Consider the following 26,321-nt stretch of genomic DNA (forward strand, 5'->3'; position numbering starts at 1 on the left):
AATACGCCTGCATACCTTTATTAAAGGTTAGTTATTTGCACAAAGGCAAGTGCAGAGTCTGCCGCTTTCAGCTTCTCAAATTTGTATGCGCATTTCATGTATTTAGTCACTGCACCAGCTTGCAGGTTCTACAATAAGAGAGAGCAGGATGTGTGTCAAGACCTGATCATTTGTTGAAGGTCCCTAATCTGGACGCAGTTACATGCTACAGAGCTTACCTTTCTGGATGTGGACGCGATGCAAATGGCAGGCATCAGTAACTGGCGTCTGGATCCATTGTCACGGAAACAGTAATCGCCATGTTGCTAGAGGCTTTATCAGGGAAATAATAAGAATAGAAAATGGACTAGTTATATGGGGAGTCAGAGTTCTCCATGATAAGAGTACACGAGTGATGGACATAAAGAGAGGACTGATTACATGGAGGCGCATTGTCCTCCATGATCGGGAAGGTCGAGTACTGTTAATAAAGTACCGAAATGCAAATATAGTTTAAAGTGGATATATCATCTGCTGGGTGGATAGGTAATCCAGGCATAGTGTCTAAATTAACTGATGCAAGGTCCAATATTTCACTGATGGTGAAGAACGATCAAATTTTAAACGTCCCAGTATATATCAGCTAGAAATGAATCCACTTTGTTGAAAAAAACATAAGAGTACAGGAGTGGTGAATACAATCCCAATGTATACAATTAGAAAAAGATAGAAAAAAAAATACCGGCCAACAACGGATATTCAAAGTGTACATCTGGGAAATCATAAACACATATAGATATCAATAACTTCACATGTTCGGGCACATCCAGAATCATGTAGTTCTACCATTTTATGTAAACATTAGATTCAATATTCACAGGGTTCCATGTTGGAACAAAAAAGGTCCCAGATGATATGCACATTCAACAAATTATATTATTCTAACGAATACATTTTAAGTAAAATATGATGAACATAATTTACATAATTTGTAATCTCTCATATGATGTATAGAAACAAGAAAACAAGCCATAGCTTACATTACTCATTAAGATCAGCACATAATCATAGCAAAAAACATTTTTATATATATACAAAAGCATACAGTAGCATTGTATGGCCTTACAGAAAACAGTTCAATGAGAAGTCTTCATTCAGACCTCGTGGATGGATCGAGTCCATCATGTCAATCCAGTAGGATTCCCTTTGTAGTAAAAGAGATTGATAGTTGCCCTCTCTAGGGGGACATTTAACCACTTCTAGGATCTGAAATCTCAGTTGGGCAATGGTGTGTTTATGCAGATTAAACTGTTTTGCCACAGGTGAGTGTTGATTGTTACAACGTATATTGGACTTGTGTTCAGTCATTCTCAATTTCACTGATCTTTTTGTCTGACCAACATATACTTTTCCACATGGGCATTTGATCATGTAGACTACCCCAGAGGACAAATAAGTCGAGTAGCCTCTAAGTTGAATTTTTTTACCCGTTCTTGGGTGGGTCATTATATTGCATTTGATGACATTATTACAATGTGTACATCCCATGCAAGGGAAGGTTCCAAGTTTCCTAGTCATTAACACTGTTGCTTTTCTTTAGATATCCTCTCAGCCTTTACCAATTTATCTCTAATGTTCTGTAGGGAATAGCCTTAGGAGGGATGAGTCATTATATAATATGTTCCAATGTTTCTTAATGCTTATGGAAATTTGGAAACTTTGCCTCGAGAATTTGGATATGAAATGGAGTGGAGTCTCCTTAACTTGGGTTTTTGGTTTTATTTCTGCACATATTTGGGTTAGTATGACCCAGGAAATGAAGGGTGCTTTAAATATCACACACATACCATAAGTGTATAAATATATATTTTGAATAAGGGATACAAAGTCAGAGATGCTTAAATAAATATATAGTAGATCTCTGAAGAATAAATACAGTGTCTGACAAAGAAGGTTTTCAAAATGAATAACTCAAGTACAAAATGGTTTCCAAGTGTGAGAGTCTATGGGCCTCATTACACGGAAGGCGGTGATACAGGGTGCTATTAGCACCCTGGACCATGCCGGTAAATTACTGGCACCGCCTTGGCGGAAAGGGGATTTACCGCCCCATTCCAAGGTTGGTGGGGCGGTAAATCCCCCTTCCGCCATTGCCCTTCCCCATTCCCATTTCTGCCCCATAGGGCTCTATGGGAATGGGGAAGGCGCTAATTACGGCACCGCAATTTTGCGGTGCCGTAATTAGCTCCGAGGTCCCTTAGCGGGTTGGTTTTTAACGCCTGCAAAAAGCAGGCGTTAAAGCACCAACCCTCTAAGGGACCTCGTAGTAAGGCGGTAATGGTTAACGGTCACCGTTACCATTAACGGTGGCCGTTAACCATTACCGCCTTCCGTGTAATGAGGCCCCATGACTCATGCCAAGAGTTTTCAGACAAGCAACAGAGGCTGATACATTGGAGATAGTCTCTGGCAGCATCTTGCAGTGAAGTAATTTGGTTTGTGAGGTTAAAATTGGAACTTGGCAGGAAAAGCTGACAATATTAATGATGAAGCTAGGTAAAGCAAGGGAAACTTGGATACATGTATGTATGTTCTTAATGAGGAGGGCACAATGTGCTTCATGCAGACAATTTTGAGAGACCAGCTGGATTATTTGGCACCATATAATAGAGTTCAATTATCTCTACACAGTATAAGGCACTAACTAAATTGGCAGGACCTCGGAAATCAGCTAAAGAGTATACATTGAAGTGATGAATGTGTTTTTGGCAGAATTTGAGCACTGTTATAAATGTGTCCAGCCAAGTCTAAAATAAGCTTATCAGTTTTGTGCATCAGAGAAAATTGTGGATGCCAGCTATGACTAACGTGGGCTTGGTGTACACCAGACTATAAAAGCAGGGGAAAGGCAAAATGTCTTTGAGTTTGTCCAGAGCGTGTCTTGTAACTACAGCTAATAAAGACTGCTGAGAACCTCGAAGACATCTGATTTTCTCTTGTTTCTCTCGCTCTGAGGAATGTTCATAAATGCCTGGTGTTTGATGGAGGATGGGGACCAGGGTCCTCAGTTCACAGTAAATACAGCTTCCTATTTCCCTAGAAGAGGTGTGTCTTCACCAATCCCCTGGACCTCCTCCACTCACGTTCTACACCAATGAAAAGAGTCCAAGAGCTTTGGTGGGATGAGCCCTGGTAACCGAGGCTCACGATAATTCATCTAGAATCCCTATAGAACCCTACAGACTCTAAATCTCCACCACCACTTGTAATCCCATGGTAAACCCATGGGACCAAGTGGTGGTAACTGTAAACAAGTTTGACAGTAATTCAGCACATTTGCTGCCAAATTGCCACCAAACTCATAATGAGGGTCACTATCTCTCGTATCTGTCTTGTGCCAAGATACAATGACTCTCTCTGACACAACACAAACTCCCCCGCAGTCAGAACTCTCGGATAAATGCAGACACATTTCATCATGTATCCCTGTATATATATATTGATTTATGCAATCATGCTGCATCAATATTTGCAAATAAAGAAGACCCCTTGAATTGATATTATGTAAAATTATTAAACACGTAATATTACTATGGCATGCTTGCCTTTGAATACTGAAGCAGAGGAATCAGGATCTGCAGCCTGTGGCATGCAAGATGCTTGGAACTGCCATTCCATAACCCCTCCCCATTGAAAATCCTGGAAGGGCCAAAGGGTGCTGTACTAATAACACATCAGGGCACACACATGCCTGCATACATGAGTGAAGCATGTTCACTATCGCTATGAAAACAGCTTTACTGTAAATCAGTGGACTTAAAACTGTAGGGCTGCAACCTCCCCAGCCCCCACAGGTGGCCCAAAGGATGCTCAGGGGGTTCAATAACCTTTAAAATTAGATTATGGAGACTGTTTCTAATAGAAAATATAAGTACATTAAGGGCTTGTGGGGCGTCCGTAAACAATATTTTTACTCCACTGCTATGAAGATAAAGGGCCCTCACCCACAGTGCTGTGATTTCCAGAGCACACACTAAGGTCATCACTCATCGAAATGAGTTGTCGTGAATGAAATTGGGTGTTTTCCCATCTAATGTCCACAGGACTCGTGCATCTCCCATAGACAGATGCACAAGTAATGCAGTCAGTGCACGCCGCTGGCAGACAGTCCAGTGCCGGAGTAACAGATATCATCAGTGCAAAGGGAAAGTCCTGCACTAGTGCTGTGTACTGTACGACTGGGCCTTATGCATTGTACCCAAACACCCCTACATTGTTTTGGGCTACTGATAGCTGGGGGGATGACATTGCTCTTTTACAGACCTAAAAAATAACAATTGTCATCTTAAATCTGTGCACTGTACACCCATATAGTAATGAATAGGTTTTTAATAGTATGTACCCCACCACGCACCTGATCAAAGAAGCAGGGGAAAATGTTGAGCAGCAGTGGGTACAACCAAGTCATATCAGTGAACCCCCAAATGCGTGAAGTTCTGTCTACTAATACCAAACTATTGTTGCATGGACCAAAGGGGACCACATCATGGATAAGGCTGTCAGGATAAATGTGGGAGCCACCCTGTACAAGACATATGTGTCCTAATAACTGCCCTGCATGGACAGCCATTAGCTGGGTGACACTCTGTGAAAATCTGCCTCCAGCCAGACTTGCATACCAGGTAGTGCAAGGCTGCAGCCGTAAGAATCGGACAAAAAAGGTGGCATGTTTTTGGCAGAAAAGTTTATTTTTCAAAAATGGGTTGGAAAAATGCCTCTCTATCCCTAAAAGTAGGAGTGATTGCCCTGCCTCAATGAAAACTAAGGAATTGTCAGAATGTCCAAAAATATAAAGTCTGTCACTGTCATGTCTCCGAAAACGTACCTCCTAACTCCTCCCGCCCACTTAAACCACTGGTTGTAATCGTTTCCCCTCGATTCCTTCGTGTACGACTTTCGCTTCTTCAGGATTTTCCTAAGTAAATGTCAATGGGTCATTCACAAGAATGGGCTTCTTAGGTTTCTACTGCTTTATCTCAAGAACTTTTACCAAGCCTAGGATTCCTTTTCACTAATTATTCTTCTCTCATTCTGGCAGCGTGTTCCAAGACTCGCAGTTCTCAGAACGGCGTGCTACACTCTTCTGCCAAACCTCTGTCCTCTCATGGACTCTTCCTGTTTGAGTGTGAGTCTCCAACTCGCAATATTCAGAACTTCTTGCTTTACTCTCCTGCCCAGCAATGATCTTTTCATGAACTTTTCATTTGGGTGCGTGTCGCAGACCCGCAATTTTCGAAATGGCTTGGCTTATCTGCTGCCAACACTTGTCCTCTCATGGACTGTCTCTTTTTTGTGTGTGGGTGTCAGGGTGTCAAACACGCAGTATTCTGAATGGCCTTTAGGTACGAGTTCCAGGCTCATAATATTCAGCACTGTTTTGTTTATTCTCCTGCCAAGCAACTATCCTCTCAAGGACTTTCTCTATTTGGGTGCGGTTCCCAGACTCCTCGCATTATTTTGAATGGCTTTGTTTGGGTTTTTCAAATGGGTGCTGGTCCCAGACTTAGATTTTATTCCCAGGATACCAGACCCTCTTATTCCAGGTTCCGCCTGCACCCCCTTGTTTCCCCAGACCTCCAGCACATCTCGGGTAAACGTACCTGGTTTCTTGTTCCATGCATGCACCAGTGTTTCCGAGCAGCTGCTTCGTCTCTCAAGACTCTAGGCTCAGCAGACATCTCCTTCTCCCCAGCGGTACGCCCCCTCACTCAGGCACTTTGACGGTGGCTGGGATGACCGGAGGTTTTACTCCCCAGCAGCCCGAGCAGTTCTTCCTTCCTGGACTACGTTTGGGATCTCCTCCTCTGCTCACGGCTCTCATCTGCTCGGCTGGTACATGGCTCACTGGATTTCTCCTTGGGGGACAGCTCTCTCTGTCAATAGCACAAACTAGCCATATAAAAATAGAGACAAGGCGGATTTAGCATCGGATAAGGGTGTATGTGTATTGCCGCAGGGAAATACTGGGTTCTCTGGGTATGATCGTCCCCAATCCCATAAGGCGCTTTGTCTCCCATGTGATCTTCCCTCGGTGCACCACCCCCAGGGGGACTATTGTACTGTGGACGCCCCAGTCTGGCCCAATGTGATCTTCCCTCGGTGCACCACCCCCAGGGGGACTATTGTACTGTGGATGCCCAGCCCTGGCCCCATGCGATCTTCCCTCGGTGCACCACCCCCAGGGGGACTATTGTACTGTGGAAGCCCCAGTCTGGCCCAATGTGATCTTCCCTCGGTACACCACCCCACGGGGACTATTGCACTGTGGACGCCCCGCCCTGGCCCCATGCGATCCTCCCTCGGTGCACCACCCCACGGGGACTATTGTACTGTGGACGCCCCGCCCTGGCCCCATGCGATCCTCCCTCGGTGCACCACCCCACGGGGACTATTGTACTGTGGACGCCCCGCCCTGGCCCCATGCTATCCTCCCTCGGTGCACCACCCCCAGGGGGACTATTGCACTGTGGACGCCCCGCCCTGGCCCCATGCGATCCTCCCTCAGTGCACCACCCCACGGGGACTATTGCACTGTCGACGCCCCGCCCTGGCACCATGTGATCTTCCCTCGGTGCACCACCCCCAGGGGGACTATTGCACTGTGGATGCACCGCCCTGGCCCCATGCGATCCTCCCTCGGTGCACCACCCCACGGGGACTATTGTACTGTGGACGCCCCGCCCTGGCCCCATGCTATCCTCCCTCTGTGCACCACCCCCAGGGGGACTATTGCACTGTGGATGCACTGCCCTGGCCCCATGGGAGAGGTCTCCCTCTAGGGGAGCAGGGACGACTGCCCCAGATTTGTCACATTAGACAGAGATCCACCATCGCAAAGGTCAAAGGTGCAAATGCACACCTTTGGAAGAGATAAAAGGCCAAAGGGCACCAGAGCTCATGTGCCAGACACTTGAAGGGGGCTAACACGTGCTCCACATCAACTCTGCACCCAAAGCCTATACTATCATACATTCCAATGCAAGACGGACATCAGAATCTGAGACCACACACATTGACCCACCGCACATGGCATGCTGCCAGCCTTGGATTGTGGGGCAGGAGGAGGGATCTGAGACAGAACAGACTGCACTGTTAGCAGTAGCCGTGATACTCTATGCCACTGTTAGTGGCCCTGGATCTGGCACAGGGTTTTAAGGCGTCCAGTGACACACTGCCCGGTGCTAGTTGTGAATGCTAAATGCATTGCAGGAAATAAAGAAAACGTGAATGCACTCTGCAATGAAGCAGCTTGTTGTTTTCCTTCTTCTAGCAATTAAAAACGTGAGAGTATTTATAGCAATACTGCAAAACAGTGCTGGTTCTGAAGGGATTTGTATCATAGAGCAGACTGTGTGGATCTACCCACCATCATTGCCAGGGGGGTGCCACCTCCCGTTGGCAACCCAGCCATGAGGCTCATCGCTGCTGCCAATGTACTCCCTCTTCTTATTCTTCTGATTACATCTATTGAGCGCAGACGCAGCTTTGGGAAGCAAGAGAGCACTTTACAAGCCACAGGAAGAAGTACACGGCAACGGAAGCAGATCACAAGGCGTCAATGCAAGTGAGCCGGGAGCTAACATGGGATCTACAAGCAGCTAGGGAGGAAATGATGGGGGAGCAGATCTCCCAGTGTCTGGTTAAGCTTCAACTCCAAAAATACAACTTTAAAAAAGCAATTGGAAAAGGCATTGGAGTCGAGATTGAAACCCAGCTTCCATGGCTACTCCCGTCTCAATGTTGAGCATCGAAACCACTAACGCCATAACTATGAAGCCTGTAGAAGTGTAGTTGTGCGTTACCACATCACCATACACCACAATTCACTGAGCATGGACAACACCTGGACCAAAGGTGGCACTGCCTCCACCCAGCGTCACGCTGTGCAGAGAGGGGAGAGGTGCCATCCAGCACCACACCGTGCCAAGAGTGGAGAGATGCCACCCAGCACCACAAGGTGCCAAGAGTGGAGATATGCCACCCAGCACCACACACTGCCAAGAGGGGAGAGGTGCCACCCAGCACCACACACTGCCAAGAGTGGAGAGGTGCCACCCAGCACCACGCCATGCAGAGAGGGGAGAAGCGCCATGCCTTGCAGAGAGGGAAGAGGCACCACCCAGTGCCACGTCGTGCAGAGAGGGGAAAGGTGCCACCCAGCGCCATGCCATGCTGAGAGGGGAGAGGCGCCACGGCATGCAGAGATGGGAGAGGTGCCACCCAGCACCACACCGTGCAAAGAGTGGAGAGGTGCCACCCAGCACCACGCCGTGCAGAGAGGGGAGAGGCGCCATGCCTTGCAGAGAGGGGAGAGGTACCACCCAGTGTCACGCCATGCAGAGAGGGGTGAGGCGCCACCCAGCACCACGCTGTGCAGAGAGTGGAGAGGCACCACCCAGCGCCATGCCTTGCAGAGAGGGGAGAGGCGCCACCCAGTGCCACGTCGTGCAGAGAGGGGAAAGGTGCAACCCAGCACCACGCAGTGCTGAGAGGGGAGAGGTGCCACCCAGTGCCACGCCATGCAGAGAGGGGAGAGGTGCCACCCAGCACCACACTGTGCAAAGAGTGGAGAGGTGCCACCCAGCGCCATCCCGTGCAGAGAGGGGAGAGGCGCCATGCCGTGCAGAGAGGCGCCACCCAGCGTCATGCCGTGCATAGAGGGGAGAGGCGCTGCCCAGCGGCACGCCGTGCAGAGAGGAGAGAGGTGCCACCCAGCGCCACATCGTGCAGAGAGGGGAGAGGCACCACCCAGCGCATGCCGTGCAGAGAGCGCAGAGGCGCCACCCAGCGCCATGCCGTGCAAAGAGGGTAGAGGTGCCACCCAGCGCCACGCTGTGCAGAGAGGGGAGAGGTGCCACCCAGCGCCCCACCATGCTGAGAGGGGAGAGGTGCCACCAGCGCCACGCTGTGCAGAGAGGGGGGAGGCGCCACCCAGCACCACGCTGTGCAGAGAGGAGAGAGGTGCCAGACAGCGCCACACTGTGCAGAGTGGGGAGAGGCACCACCCAGTGCCACGCCATGCATAGAGGGGAGAGGTACCACTCAGCACCAACCTATCCTGAGAGGTGAGAGATGCCACCCAATGCCACAACGCCACGCCACGCAGAGAGGGGAGAGGTGCCGCCCAGTGCCATGCATGCAGAGAGGGGATAGGTGCCACCCAGCACCACGCCAGGCAGAGAGGGGAGAGATGCCACCCAGCACCACGCCATGCAGAGACGGAAATATTGTCTGTATCTGCTCGTACTTATGTTGCAAAATGTGCAGATACATGAACAATCTCCACAAAATGTAATCAGAACATCCCAAGTTTACCCAGTGAAGAGGAAGTGTCGAATATCGCCCCCACTCCAGTTGCCCCCCTCCCATTGCCTATTGATTTTACACCAAAGTATGTGACGTATGAAGAACAGTTAAAGCTCAGTACCTCTCAGTGTAACAGCACCTATTAATATACCGACACCTAAGAAAACCAGACAGGAAGGTATCCATTGAGAAAGCCATATCTACATCTGAGGCAATATGACGGTTGTTTGAATGAAATACTAAAGAAGAAGCAAAGAAGATAATGAAGGAAGATGAATGGTGACATCATAAGAAATCGGACTGACGCACAAATAGGAGATATAATGACCTGAGAATACTGACAAGAGATGACAGAAAAGGGAGATACCACGGATAAGTGACATCTTAGGCTCAAGATGAAGAAACTTATGCCACAGACATGATGAAGATATTTAGATAGTTTACACGTGTAGAGATGCAAGTAACTGCAAGAGGCAAATAAATCGTGAAGCTTGCTTATGTTTAATAGTCGATAGATTGCGGCAAGCGCCAACGTTTACATGTATGTACCTGAAGAAGCACTTTATGTATGAATGCAAGGCCACTATGCATATGAGCAGAATTGAACTAAGGTTACAAAAGGCCTCAGATGGAGTGTGTCGCAGTAAGAAAATCGAGAATCAAGACGGAGCAAAACTCAGCTAAGGATGACCATGCCAAGAAGCCACGGTCTTATCTGGCTGGATTCAATTAAGAAGAGAAGAGAACAGAGGATCCCGTTCAGAAAGGTCAAGATAAGCCACAGACGTCAGAGAGCTGGTAGAATTAGATCAAATATACCAAAAGAAACAGAGAAAAGCCGATTTCACGGTGTTCAGTCACGTGACAAAGGCAGGCTGGACGGGTGAAACTTTCGAACCTACGCATGGATCCCCGCCATGTACATACTCCTTAAACGTTCTCAGATCACAGAGCAGCCTCAAGGCCAAACTACAAAGAAGTAATTGACACATGACTACTGAGGTGATGATTGATTGTAGCATAATTGGTGGGAAGCTGAGGTGCAGACGAGCTTCTCTGGATGTTCTTTCTGAGTGCTGCTAGACGTAGGTGGAAAAGTATGAGTGGGGTAGTGCCAGTGGGATGTCGTAATTTAAGTGACGTTTATAGTGCCCATTTTGAAGGAAGGGCTTAGTTGCCCCACCTGACATTGATTATCCAATCCCCTCTCCCTGTTACCATATACAGATATAGTACCTATATTAAGTTACCTTCCTATAACCAATCATGTTGCATGTTAGGTTTTTAAGGTTGCCACGTAGAATGACGTTAGTACGTGCGCAGGTTGTACGTCAGCAATGACGAGTTTTTGCTATAAATATTGTTTTTTTTATAGAAGTAAAGAGAGCGAGAAGATCGAGCGGTTGCTGATGTTCGTTGTACACCCTGTTTTATGAACTTGTCACTAAACGGACTCACTTTGTCAAACTATTGAGTTGTCTTAATTATTTGATGCATGAGTGCGAATCTGCAGCCCCATCTATCTCGAGGTTACTGATACTCATCTTAAAGGGCTGTTTGGAGATCATCCAGTTCACCATGGACACATGCATGCAAAGCATGCAGGCTGTGTGTAGGGCTGTTTGCCATTCGGAGCGCTCTGAGTGCCCACCTTTGGTGCCAAGGCCGTACTCTCACTTTCATGAGCCTTGGTGATCAGGAAGCTTCCATCTCTGCCAGTGAGGGCGCTGATGAGCTGCTCCCCTAATGAAGGATGTGCCCACCCCACATGTCTTGGACTTGCATGCATGCCGCGGGCGATGGCCTCCACAGCTTCCTGTTTGGGAGCTTGGCTGGAGAATATTCTGAGAGGTGGAGCCATGGAGCTGGGGGTAGGACTGCATGCTCATCCTCCCCCACAATGGTGCTGACACCACTTCCAAATCTACCCAAAAAAGAGGACCTGATCTATGCTAGGGGATCCCAGAGGCAGTCATCCAGTCCACACACAATGGAACAAATTCCCTCCAAGGATCATGCCATTGCGTGATCACCAGAGAGGGAGCGATCCATCAGGAGGGACTGAGCAGCCCCAAGTCGCACCTCAGAACTGGAAGCCATCCTCAAATGTTGGAGCCAACAACCAGCGCCAGGTCAGTAACATGAAGAGGAAGAGGCTGTTGGGAACTGCAAGAAGACAGATGCATTCCCACAAACAACAGAGACTCCCAAGTCCAGGTACCAAACCCGCACACCTGAGTTCTCTTAACGCACAGAGACTGGAAGGCAGGGCCGGGGTGTGTCATGCCGAAGGAGGACCACCCAGTGGCAGGTGCAAGAGAATCCCTAGTCCCACATCCCCGGTGGCAAAGTCTGGCAGCCAATCCCCATCGCATCTGCCACTCCTGAGCTGAGAATGGAAGGAAAGGAGCCCAAGGACTCAGTCAGGAGTTGCCGGAGGTAGGAGGGAAAGCTTGCTCAGTGCTGGCTGGAGAGCAGGAGAGGTGAAGGGGGGGAGAGAAGCCGAGCAAGAGCTGGAGACAGGGGATTGGAGGAGAGTTCCTGGAGCCTGGGGACAGCAGTAGAAAGGAGGTTGGAAGAGAGAGTCCCAAGGATGCGGCAAGGAGGAGACAGGAAGCTGAAGGGAGGAGATCAACACACCCCATGGGCTGGAAGGAGCAAGTCCCAGGAGGATGGGAAAGCAGGGCCCATAAGGAGGCCCAGACAGTGGAGAGGCAGAGGAACTAGACCCTTATATGACATGTAGGGGCTCAAATGGGTGAAAAAGGAGGCACAGATGGAAAAACATGTGGAGAATTTGAAGTGGAGTAAGAGAGAGACTTAAAGGGCAGAGGCCCAGCGTAGATCAGGTGGTGACGAGAGTAGATGAGAGGAAAATACTGATCAGAGGTGGGTGGGAAGGAACAGAGGAGGAGACAGAGGAGAGAGAAGACATTGGGCAGGTGACGGAGGATGTGACAGACAGAAGCCGAAGGGTATCATTGGGTAACATCAACGAGGTGAAACCGGAGGTGAGGAAGAGCCCAAGTGCTGAAGTGGAGAACTGGTAAAGAACTAGGGGAACGGGGAGGAGTGAAGCCTGGAGCAGAATATTGATAAAAAGAGGTGGCAGACACTAAGACGAAAAAGGGTGCACTCAAGAAAACAGGCAATGCTCTGTTTAAGGGAAGCCGAGACACAACTGTAGGCAAGAGTGAAAGAGTGGAGCCGGTGGCGCGGGGAGCAGAAGCTTGTGGGGGAGGGAGGGGGCAAGGAAACTACAGAGAACCCTGCCACAGCTGTACGGGAGCCGCCTGCCCTCCTGTAGCTCCACTCCCTGCCGGCGGTAACGCCACCTACTGACCCACGTGCAGAGTCAGCCAAACAAGCCCCACTCCAGAGCTAGGGCCAGGATGGAACCTCTTCATCATAAAGGAAAGGCGAGCTGTGGGAAACATGGCCCAGAAACCCTTAAAATTCACGATTGAGAGCCAGAGAACAGCCAGAAAAAGAGTTTGGGCACTCCTCAGAAATGTTCAATGAGACAGGATGAGACCTGAGATTGCAACCTTATTGATTATTTTGATTGATTTGCCGGGAGAGATGTGACGAATCAACTTCTGGGGCACCAGTGGTCCAGGGATGAATATCGGTTTTTAAAGCATCAATCAGCCCCACCACTCAACTCCACCAGAAGGGGTCCAAACAGATTGAAAACACAAGCAAATTATAAACCTCCTTGTCCAATTTTGGTGACGTGGACAGAACGTCAGGGTTATTTCCTCAAGGTCGTGGATCGTTGGAGGGTTGCAACACAGTGAAAATACAATTATTACCCAATGATAAAAGGGACTGTCCAGTCAAGGTTGTACAAACATATCTACTTTATTATTATAACAACAGACAGTTCTAGCACACTACAAAATACTACCCACCCTGTAAAGGAACACGGAGGGCAGATAGTTTCACGAAGGAAAGGGATGCACTCTGGATACTGACAGGAGGGTAGTCGGTAAAGCAATCAGTCTTATCTGTTAAAGGTTATTTGGTTTCAGCACCAAGGGAGCCAGGGGTCATAAATGTCACTAGAGGCCTTCGGAGAAGGACCAGGGGGACAGAACCACAATGTCCCTGGTGCTTCAGATGATCTTGATGCTCGACAGCATCAAGTCAGTTCCTGGGCACTTTGCAGCTCCTGTGACAAAGTTCAAGACTGGAGAAAGCTGCAGGTATCAGGCAACAGGCAGTTCATCAAGCAAGGCTGGATGGATGGCTGCAGGCTGGCAGCTCGGGGTTAAGAATCGACTCTGTGCTAGGGGGGCGCTGTTGAGCAGCCAAAGGAAATGGCTGCCTAGCCCTTAAGCTCCGTCTCTGCCCACTATAATCCATCGGACATCGGCGCAATACTGCTAAGCACACCCACGAGACTTGCACGATTCTTGCCCCCCTGTCTCCCTACACACCTGGCCGAAGTTTGGGGTGAAATCGTTGCTGTTGGACGAAGATACAGACCCTTGCCCTTGGGGGGCGTCGTGGCCTCCTTCCCGGCCCCGGAGGCGGCGGCCCGCGGCCTCCTGACGTCTCTCCCCCGCTGGCCCAGAGGCCTCCCTGCTCTACCCGCGTCCGAGCGGACCCCCCCTGGATGCGCCCGCTGCCCGATCCCTCGCGCTGCGAGATCCGCGGCTCGCTGCCGCTCCGGCCGCGCCTGCGGCCTCTGATCACCCGCTTGGAGCGGGCCCTGCGTGGTGGGCGCCCGGCTCCCGGGGGGCCTCCTCTCCATCGATCCCCCCTGCCGACTGATCCGTGGACTGCGCCGCGGACACCGTGAGCATCGCTGGCCCGGGCGGTGCGGCGCAGCCCTTGCACTGATCCCAACGGCGTGGGGCCGTGCCCCCCTGCTTCGCCTTCCCCCGGAGGCGGCGGAGCCTCGCCGGGGCCTACATCCGGACCGCCTCTGGGCGGCGGCGCCGGATCGCCTGTGCGGCTGTCTGGGTGCGGCCTGGCCTCTGCGGCCGCCTGGGGCCGCGGCCTCCTGGGGCCGTGCTGGTGCCCAACGACTGCTCCTGCTCCCATCGCTTGAGGATACGGGCGGACTGCGGCCCCGCCGTGCTGGAGGTGGGTGTTCGCGCCGGATCAGCGCCGTCTGGTCCCCCGGCGCTGCATATAAACGGTCTGGGTCGGCTGGCTGGGTAATTACATATGGTGTGTACCCCTCCTCCACTTGACAACTCTATGAGCCGCCTCTGCATCTGGGCTACATCTTGACCTCCTGGGGCCCCACGGCGGTGGGTGGACTTTTGCGAGGATCCACTATGCAGGTGCCACCATACCCGGGCCGAATTTATTAACGCCACGGCCCACTAGAGCATCCGGGGTATGCATTGACCGTTGCGGGAGCCACTACTGGGGGTTGGCTACTGTGAGGACCCATCCTGCAAACGCCACTATACCTGAGCGGACACCCCTCCCGCCGCTGTGATGCCCAGTAAATCAAAACCCAATGGTAAACCTGGCGCCATGGACAAATTCACCAAGTCAGCACCTAGGGCGGACCATGCTTCGACTTCGGCGCTGCACGAGGAGGATGAGGGTGTGTCGGAGTCCAATCGAGCTGACCTTACTATAATGATTGAATCCATGGCCAAGAACTTTGCAGCGGTTCACGAAAAACTGGACGATATTAACGCAAATGTGGCCTCAATGAGAGTGAAGATTGATCAACATGGGTCTAGAATTGCTGAGACTGAGCAGAGAATCGGGTCTGCTGAGGACAATGTCCATACCTTGCAAAACACGGTCTCGGAACTGGTCAGGGACATGAAGCAGGTGAAAGCTAAGTGTGACGACTTAGAATCACGGTCCGGAGGAACAATCTCCGCATAGTTGGTGTTCCCGAATCGGCATTGAGGGGCCGCATGGAAACGGCGGTCGAACAACTGCTTAAAGACCTCCTCGGTGACCCGCCATTATCTCCCTTCTTAACTGTGGAAAGGGCACATCGCTCCCTGGCACCTCGCCCTAAACCCGGTGATTTCCCGAGACCGATCATAGCAAAACTTTTGAGCTATAAGGACAGAGACCTTGTCCTCCGTTTGGCCAGAGAAAAGGGGGAACTTAGGATGGACTCTCAAATCATCAGAATCTTCCCGGATTTTTCAATGGCGGTCCAGGCGGAGAGGCGACAATTCAATGGCGTAAAGAAACTGCTAAGGGAGCGAAAGATAGAATATGCAATGCTCTTCCCGGCCCGCCTAAAATTCACCCACCACAATAAACACTACTTTTTCACGGTCCCAGATGAGGCGGTCAAATTTATTGAAGCACAGATCCCGCCGGCTCCTCCTCCAGAGGAGCGCATCGAAGACGACCAACCGCCAAACCTGTGATCTACCGCACTGCACAATGTATTTATGGTGGCAAAGACACTATAAGCCACACTGGCGGGCCGGGGGTCTTCCCGCTCTTTATATGGCGGGGGTCAACTTGTGGCCCTGCAGCACTGCACTGCGACCATACTTGTCCATGCGAAATACGAATGAGGTCCGTTCATACATAAGTGCACGCACCGTTCTAGTGCCCTGCAATTTGGTGCGGGGATGTGTGGCACTGCCATTGAGGGTGGGGGTCACACTTCTGCGGCTCTCCTCCGCTGGGGTGCTGCATATAGAAGCTATAATGCTCCAGTATCCGCTCCCTGAAATTGTTTAAATTGTTTATCTTGTTAGCTGATGTCCAGTCATATATGATCCAAATGTAACAGTAGCCAGTACAAGTGGGCAGAACGGCAGCGGCTGCCCCCACTGCGATTGCAATTCTTATTCTTCTTGATCTTAAATGTTTGTGTTTTGGCCCCTGTTGGGCTACTTCTCCTGTGTCTCCAAGTTGGGGATGGAGCACAGGCGAGATATGTACGGGTGGGGTTTCATGCACTGCTGGTTGGAGTAGGGCGGTGAGGGTGGGGCTTGCTGAAGTTGGGCTACGTTATACACAAAATGGCGGAAGAGTGGAGACGGGCTCGGGAGGTTGGCACCCGCATGTTACAGCGGCACACAGGTGGGACACGTATGACGAAGGCTTCCACCGGAATGTTCCCTAGTGTGGGACATGGCGGTTAGAATGATGTCCTGGAATATCTGGGGGCTGACAAATTTTACGAAATCTCGCAGGATTACAGCCTATGCACAGAGACACGGGGTTAAGATCCTTCTACTACAGGAGACACATGCTCTAAAACATCTATCGTCAAACATAGCGCACAATTGGGGCTCTAATAGGCACTACACTCAATACTCAACCCAGGCTAGGGGGGTCCTGACCCTTATCCATAAATCCTTACAGTTCACACTCCACGCGTCCCACATTGATACTGAGGGAAGATACGTCATTTTACACTGTAGCTTGAACCATGAAGATTGTATACTGGTCAATGTATATGCACCCAATACTGATTCCCCCGAGTTCTTTGACAAAGTGACCTCCATCCTCATGGGATATCCGGACGTCCCCACCGTATGGGCGGGAGACTTCAATCTGATACTCAACAATTCCCTAGATAGAACCACAACCACCCGCAGAACCACCTCGCGCGCAGCTGAACAGCTACGTGCACATATGGAATTCCTAAACCTGCATGATATATGGAGAACTCTCCACCCCCAAGAGAGGGACTATACGTTTTACTCCTCGGTGCACGATAGTTCCTCTCGAATAGACTTGTTTTTGCTCTCGGGCGGGTTAGTGGGCAGAACCCTGGACATTAAGATCCTGCCGCGCACGCTATCTGATCACTCCCCGGTGCTACTACAGATACAGGCCCTCATTACGACCCTGGCGGAAATTGACTGACCGGACCGCAACAGCGTAAATAGCGTTTCCGCCATTGCACGAAGGAGCAAAGTGCGGCCAATCACGACCCATCGGGCACGAGCATTACGCCATGGCGGAATCCGAAAGGCTGCGATGGCGGAAATGACCCCAAAACGGCCCTTACCGCCGCCGTACGCTGCACCAGGTGCAATACCGCCACCCATCTTAGCGGTCACCGTAATGAGCGGTCACCGTAACGAGCGTGCACCGCAAATTACGGCCACCGTAAATATACGGAAACGGAAGTAAAAGCATGTGGCCGGAACGGGAAACAGCACGCCGCACAACTATAAAATCCGAATCCCAACACAACCATAAAAAATCCGACCCTGACACACATCCCAACCCGTTAGCAACCCCAGTTAAAAAAATAAATATGGGAAAGGTAGCCAAGAAAGCGTGTGACCGCAAGCGGCAGGTACACTTCTCCCGAGAGGAACTGACCGTGCTCACCGAGACCCTACAGGAAAATTCCGCCGTCGTCTTCTCCAGTCAAATGACCAGGACGGCCCTTGCCAACAAGAAGGCCATATGGGTCCTGGTGGCACAGCGCGTAAGTGCGGTGGGGACAACACCCCGCACGCCACAGCAATGTCGCAAGCGGTGGGACGACCTGCGGATCCGCGTACGCAGCATACTTTCTGCGAACAGGAACATCGCCACAGCTACCGGGGGGGGTTCAGAGTCGCCCATCAAGTTGACCCCCTGGGAGGAAATCTGCGCCTCCACCATAGGAATGGAGAGCATAGAGGGAGTCGGAGGGATGGAGAAAGGAGTGCCGACATCCGGAGAATCAGGTAGGTTGGCCAAGAGAAACAATGCGAAATCCACAAACCACGAACATGTGCAGTACCATGTGACCCCATAGTGCAATACATACTTAGCCCTGACAGCGCCCTCTAAAAGTCAGAATGAACAAACAAATCAATCAAGAAGCCATAAACAACCCCTACATGTGCAGCATGCACCCCCTAACTGCAGGCAGCCAAATGAATGCATCCTCAATCCACACGAAAATGAGACCACCTCCAAGGCCCAGTCCCAAATCAGCCTCATGTACCACCCCAATGCATTTGATACGTTGCCATTCCAAATCCGACAGACCCATAACTAACGCTCGCCCCTCTTTACTCCACCACAGGGTCCGATACCAACGACGAGCTGCAGGACACCCCTACCAGCACGCCTGCAAAGAGGGCCAGGACCAACGTCCCAAGAGCCTCCACCTCAGGTGCAAGGATCAAGACACGGCAGCAGCAGGAATCAAGTGGCAGCACACTGGAGGGGACTGCAACAGGCACCCCAGCAGCCAGCAAGTCCACAACCCCAGCACCACAGGTCCCCCCAAAGAACGTATCTGATGGCACCGCCTCTGGTGGTAGCAGCACCATAGGTGACACAGCTGTCATGCCAGCATGCTCCGACACGGAAAACAGTGCTGGCGACGTAGGTACCATCCATGACCTTTCCCAATCCCCCTGCATGTTCCATCCCCTACACCATGACGAAACCACGCAGGGGCACCCTGAAGACGACGACTGGCCAACCCCCACAAGTCCTGTGCCAAGGCAACATGTGTTGAGCAGCCCCCCTGTCACACCACCGCAAATGTCCATGGCCCAGCAGAGGCAACAGTCCCTCGACCTGCTGATCGAGCAACAGCAGGAAGCGTCCACGCTACTCAAGGACCATGCAAATGAATGCGGGGGTTCCAGGGCAGCCATGGAAACATCCACCGAGACACTCAGGGCACAAATAGAGAAAAGTAGTGAGAGCCTCAGGGGAGAAATGGAGAGAAGCACCGAGAGCCTGAGAGCACAAATGGAGAAAAGCACCGAGAGCCTGAGGGGGGAACTGCATGCGACGTCCAAAGACGTCTGTGCTGAACTTGCTGCTGTGCGCCGTGTGCTCTCGGAGCTCTCACAAACCCTCAGAGACATGCATGGACGCGAGCAGGCAGAGACCTCATCCGTGGCAAGTTCCGTCCAGGGCAGCCCCCAACGCAGATCTGGCAGGAACCTGCGCTCCACGGGCAGGGGTGCCCCTGATACCCGTAGAGGGGGCTTGCAATAGCGTCTACCCACGGACAGCATGCATATTTGGACACTGGTGTTGGGGGGGGAGGTAGTAGGGTGGAGGGGGTGTGTTGGGCTTCACTGGGTGGCGGGTCCATAGGGTGTATAAATCAAATCACATTAACAATACAGCACCTCATTATCATCCAATGACATGTGTGGACATTGATATTTGCGTACGAGGCCTTCATAGGCGTACAGTCCACAATGTGCCTGTACTACACACACACAGTGCCACAGGTCCCCTTTCCGTGTAATAGGCACCATGCGTGGTTGCTAGAAGCATGCATCTATGATGCTCTGTCGGATTGCACGTGCATCCTGTGCCTCATGGACTCCTTGAGGTGCCTCCACATCCCCACCCTCATCATCATCATCATCTTCAGGTGCATGCAGTACAGCGTCAGGGGGCATGGGCACATTCCTACGTATGCACATGTTGTGCAGCATGACACATGCCATGACCATCTTAGAAACCTTCTCATGGCTGTATATGAGTGCCCCGCCAGACCTGCTGAGGCTGCGGAAACGAGCCTTCAGTAGGCCGAATGCCTGTTCAATGACCACACGGGTACGTGAGTGGGCATGGTTGTAGTCCTCCTCATGCTCGTTCTGTGGGTTCCGGATTGGTGTAAGGAGCCATCTCTTCAGTGGATACCCGGCATCACCTGTATGAGACGAATAAAGGGTGTCAGTGGAATGATAGTGCTAAGTAGCCCCCCCCCCCCCTGCAAGGTCATTGACGCATCAAATGGGCCACGATGTCATGCATGAAATGAGACTCACCGAGTAGCCAGGATCTGTGCCCTGCGTGTCGCTCCATGTAGCGTGGTATTCTTGTGTTCCTCAGGACCATAGAATCATGGGTAGATCCTGGAAATCTGGCACAACAATGCGTAAATATCTTGTTGGAGTCACACACCATTTGCACATTGATTGAATGAAATTGTTTCCGGTTGCGGTACTGGACCTCCATGGCATGTGGGACAACCAATTCAACATGGGTGCAGTCGATGGCACCAATGCAACCCGGGATGCCGCCAAGTGCATGGAATCCCACTTTAGCGTTGGTAATCTCCTGGTACGTGCGTGGTAGTGTGATGTGGTCGTCGGCGTGCTTCAGGAGGGCATCGTGCACTTGGAAGAGTGTCCGTGAGAACAGTGGCTGTGAAATGCCATGCAACTGTCACACTGTGTGCTGGTAGGTGCCTGTGGCCAGGAAGTGGAGTGCAGACACCACCTTCAGTAGGGGTGGGATGGCGGTTGGGCTATCTATCATGCTCACGAGGTCAGCATGTGTCATGTCCACAATGGCGATTATGGTGTCCCGGTCCAAACGGTAGAGGGTGTGGATCTGCTCAGCAGTGAGGTTGAACGGATCGGCTCGGAGGCGTGGGATTGCGGGCCGCCTGCGTGGTGGTGGTGGCAGTGCTTGTGGGCCTTGCTGACCCTGCCTTGCCCTCCTCCTCCTCCTCCTCCTCCGTCTCCCCTGTGCGCCCGGTTGTTGTACCTGTTGTTGTTCGTCGTCTTCTTGTAGTTGTAGCACTTGCAGTGCTATCTGGTACCCCAGGCCCAACATCGCTAGTCCTGCCGGTAGCATTTTGGAGTGGGAGTGGTTGTGGGAGGGGTTTGGGTCTGCAATATATGTGCTGTCGGCCTGTATGGCCTCCACCTGTGCTGATTGAATGATTCTGTGGCAGATGCTATCCCTTCTGGCCGAGCACGTCCCGCACGTAAGGCTGCATTTGGCCGCATGGCATCTTGGGATTGGAATCATGTATCAAATCCCGATGGCAGTGTGATGTACTTTGACTGATTTTCATGGTATGCTCCCATTGTTACACATGCTATGATTGCAGCCGCTTACATACCTGTGAAGAGTCAGTGGTATGTAGGGCTCGATCGATGGCCGACCCTCATGCAGCACAGTAACGTACTTCACCGACGGGCGTGGCGTCCCATTTGTGATTGCAGCCAGTTAGCATCATGACACACAGCCGCACTACATTGATGTAATTGTGAATGCAAGCGTTCACAGAAGCCTTTTCGACGTAATGTTGCAAGTGAGGAATTCGAAGGCCAGCATTTTTGGTTTTGAAGTAGCGGCGAGGATACGCCCACAGGTCTGGCTGGAAATGTAACGTTCTATTGTAGAATGTCCTTGGGACATGGCCCATAACGAGCAGGCAATGAATGATATGAATTGATTGGGATGCGCAATAGCGTAGTGGACGATGAGGCAGGACGTTCCCAAATCCATCTTGCTTCACAACACTACAGATCCGGCCAGGGGCACAGTGGTTTTTGCGGACTGCATTACGCACAGACGCGATGGAAGTTTCACATATTATGTGAGTGAATATTCATGCGTTTTCATTGCGGGATGAGGGAATGATGTGTGGATGCATGGACTGATGAATCCGTTTAGGGTCTGCCATGTACATGGGTTTCTTGGTTCACTCCCCTTCCCCTGCGTTATGTGATGCAAGGCTGCCATAGTGGGACATACGTCTCTCTGCCCTTGTCGGATCCTCCCTGTCTCGACGCGCCTTCATACACTTGTGTCTAGGCACGTTACTAATCCCATGTCATGGGTTCTATCTTGACGGACGCATGCACAGTAACCGACGTTGCCAATGGTGTATTTAGCTCGATTGGTTTCGTTGTGATTCGATACTGGATTAGGGGTGTGTATATTCCTTTGGAGTCGGCTAGCATGCATATGGGTGTGGATTTGGTGTGTTGAATGAAGATTGTAATGCATCATGAGTCCCGTAATGCAATCGGTTGATTTGTGTTTCTTTTGGGTGACAGGTATCTCCTGCCCTATTGCAGATGCCATCTCTACGCCACTCCTCCAGATGGTTTTTACTCTCGACTCCTGCAGCTTCGGGTGAATCAGTGGAGCACCATTTCGATCATATGGGACGATCGCCAATGGGCCACATGCCCTTACGCTGTACTGGTGGCTAGGTGCAACATTTCGGCCTTTCAGCTCGACTAGTGCCTGCCTCATGGGACGGACCTGCGGTTCTTGCCGCTTCCATGTTGCCTTTTGGAACGTTGATGTAAGCCCTGTGTGCCATGATGGTACAGGGCGTCACACAAGTGGAAGCCGGTCAATTATTGCAGATGCAGCCCTCGGTGATGATGGTTGTTTTGGTGGGATTTTGCAAATTGATGTGGGGCCTTTGTCATTTGGATGTGCATTTAAATTGTATTCCGATATTTGTCGTGTTGCGTTGTTCTTTGCAGGTGATGTGGCGATTTTCGCTTTGTGGCGGTATGTATTGCGTGATGATCTGCTTTGTGTTCCGCCTTCTGAGTTGAGTTGTGTGGTACAGTACTGGCCGCGTTTGCCTACGTAGCACAGTATGGTCACGGATAGAGGCTGCCATTGTGTCTGTTTACATGATGTGCTGTTCAGGGGCGGGGGATTGGCTTTTGGCCGACTGGTGCCTGTCAGCCAGGTCGATTGGTGGAATGATGGGTTGTTCAGAATGTGGCTGGTCACAGGTGACTGTGTTTGCGTGCGTTTGTTGGAGGGGGACTGGGGTCATGTCCATTGGAATAGCTTCTGTATTGATGCCATCTGTGCCCTGCAGCTCCCATCGGCCCCTCTTGGGATGGGCCTGGCTGCTCAGTCACTCTGCCGACTTGTGTGGTACATGCTTCTGCTGATGGTTGGTTTGTTTACTGGCATGAGTACAGGGCTGGTGCAATCCCCCTCAGGATGCTGTTGTGGATGTTGCCTTGCGCTGGTGGCAAGCGATGGGGGACTACTGTTGTTTTGTGTCATGTGTTCTTGATTTTCATTTTGATGTGTTGTACCTTCACATGCCTGTGCTGCGTCAGTACGGCTATGGTGACATGCCGTACATGGATGCCCACTCACGGGGCGCTTTGAGCCCCTGCATGCTTTTCTACGTTGGCATGCATGGGTGAATAGTGGATTTCACTGGTTGCATAGTGTGAGTACATTGCGCCTGCCAGGAGTTGTGCAATGAGGCCAGGGAGTGGAGTACAGGCACTCAGTGGGCCATTTACGGTTGGTTCGCGTTGCCGTATTTCTCGCCATGGCGGAATGGTACTTTACGACGTGCTTGATGGCGTTCAGTACATGTCCGCTAGGGTCAGAATTCGCGTACCGTTGCGCCATGGCGGTGATTCCGGTTTTGCAAGGCGCGCGTGCGCGTACTTGGTGCAGTTAGCGTTGCCGTTCACTGCGGTGTCGCTAATGGCATCGTACTTTACGGTGACGGGTCATGATCGCAACGAGCGGTGTTCGATGGCGGTATTGCATTTCCGCCATCATTTTTCCATTTCCGCAAGGGTCGTAATGAGGCCCACAGACTGGTAATGTGGGCCTGTCGCGTCCTGCGTGGCGTTTCAAATCCTCCGCCCTCTCAGATATTGTATTCAAGGCTGAGATATTAGCGGACATTACCTCATTCTTTGAGAACAACCGGGTTGCTGACACCTTGGAGGCGGTCAGGTGGGAGGCATTTAAGGTGTCCATCCGGGGGATGTGCATCTCTAAAGAAGCAGGTGTCCTGAAGGCCATCAGGCAGGCCCTGAATGCTTCAGAAACTAAACTAAAAACCCTCGAGCAGAGATACCTGACCACTCCTTCCCCGGGGATACTGGCAGAAATCAGGGCGGAGCTGGAGCAATTCGAATCACAGGCCTCTAGGGAGGTGCAATATCATACCCGTCCCATAGCCGCCCGTCGTTATGGAGAGGGGGACAGCCGGGCAGAACACTGGCTAGACTGGTGCGAACGGAGGGTGGCAGGTCTCGGATTGATTGCATTATGGATGAACAAGGACTAAAACACTGGTCCGACCAATCCATACTTGACATATTTGCCGCCTTTTATGCCGATCTGTATGGGCCCCGCCTTGGCCACTCTGACCAAGATCTAGACGACCTCCTAGAGAGCATCCCTATGACGATAATCTCCCACGACACCAGAGAGTGTCTTGAGGCACCGTTCACCCTAGAAGAGATAGTCCAAGTAATATCGGATCTTCCCAAAAATAAGGCACCTGGTCCGGATGGACTCACCGCTGAGTTCTATCAGGAACATGTGGCTGCTCTGGCTCCAGTACTACTCGGGGTCTGGTCCGAGGCGCTCCGGCTGCGCACCCTCCCGCCCTCCTTAAGGGAAGCCTTAATAACGGTCCTCCCCAAACCGGGTAAGCCTCCTGAAGAATGCGGGTCCTACAGACCCCTATCCCTAATTAACACTGACATGAAAGTTTTCGCTAAAATAATAGCAAATAGGTTTCTCCCCTTTATGACCCATATGGTGCATCCTGACCAGAGCGGGTTCATACCTGGCAGATCCACGTCCCTCAACATCCGTCGCATATTCAATGTGATGGCCAGAATCGACCCGGGTGCAGAGGCGGTTGCTGTGACCATAGATGCCCAAAAGGCCTTCGACATGGTCTCCTGGCAATACCTGTGGGCGGTGCTGAGGAAGATGGGTGTGGGCCCGAACATGCTCTCTTATATTAAGCTTTTATACACAGACCCGGTAGCCAGGGTCCTGGTAAACTCTATCCCTTCCCGCCTCTTTAAGCTTCATCGCGGAACCCGCCAGGGCTGCCCTTTCTCACCCTTACTCTTCGCCCTTGCCATTGAACCCATGGCGGACCATGTCAGAGGGCGGCATTCCAACAAAGGTATCCGGTTGACGGGGGCCCCAGAGTTAATCTCACTCTAGGCGGACGACGTCCTTCTGTATGTCAGAAACCCCTCCACTAATCTGAACCCGATCATTCGAGACATCACGAAAATAGGCACGTTTTCCGGGTTCACGATTAACTACTCCAAATCTGAAATTTTCCCCCTCACCAAAACAACACAGCAACCGGCATGCGAATACCCCCTGCGCTGGTCTCCTGAGGGAGTCAGGTACCTTGGGGTTCACTTGTCGTTATCCAAATGTGCCCTCCTGAAGGATAACTATGAGGCCATGGCTCAGCTTATCGTCACCAAATTCTCCAAGTGGCGGCATTTACCCCTGTCCTTGGCAGCCAAACTCTCCCTGATAAAGATGACATTGGTTCCCAAGCTCCTGTATGTGTTTGCCAACGTCCCTGTCTGGCCCGGAAGGCAATACTTTGCGAGGCTCCACGCCGAATGTGCTCAATTTCTCTGGCATCCGGGGTCGGTCCGTACGAAGTGGCACCACATGACAGCACCATACGACAGGGGTGGATTCGCGGCTCCTGACCTGCGACTGTACTGGCACGCGGCCCAGGCCCAACACGCCTCCCATTGGTATACATTCCAAAATCCGCCTCCGCATGTGAAACTTGAAAAAATGGCTGGAGGTGGAACCAACATTATGACCCTACTGTTACACCGCTCGCTCCGCACAGATTCCCACGCAGACCCAGTAACCACCACGATTAGAGCATGGAACGCTATTCTATATACTGAGCAGATTGATCTCCCATATTACAAGTGGCTCCCCCTGTGGCAATTCCCTGGTCTCTCCCCCACACACGACCAACACCTTGCTACACACTGGGAGGGCCTGGGATATCGGTGCCTGGCAGACCTCTTCCCAGAAGGTAAATTTGTCACCCCTCAAACGTGGCGTCCAGGTCACACTGATTCTCCCCTTGAGATGCTACAGTACTACAGGCTCCGAGCCGCGGTACGATCCGCATGGCCTTCATATCCGGACGAGCCCCCGGAATCGCCCGAACTCCAGTATATAGCAAACTCAGCGGGCTCCAAAGGGGTGTTATCCAACCTGTACAAGCGCCAACTGGGTGGGAGAATGTCTGGGGCCCTCAGACCACGTATGGCTTGGGCTAGTGAGCTCGAAATGGAGATATCCGACGGACTCTGGACCAAGATGTGCGCAAGTACACGCGGGGTGTCCCTATGTGCCAGATTCCGATGCATCCAGTTTAAATTTCTTAACAGGCTCTATTATACACCAACGAGGGTAGCAAGATTTGCTGGTGCAGGGTCCGTTACATGCCCAAAGTGTAAATCTTCTGATGCTGACCATATCCATATGTTCTGGGCGTG

The sequence above is a fragment of the Ambystoma mexicanum genome, chromosome 13, assembly GCF_040938575.1.
Source record: "Ambystoma mexicanum isolate Mex_15411 chromosome 13, UKY_AmexF1_1, whole genome shotgun sequence".
In the NCBI taxonomy this organism is placed as follows: Eukaryota; Metazoa; Chordata; class Amphibia; order Caudata; family Ambystomatidae; genus Ambystoma; species Ambystoma mexicanum.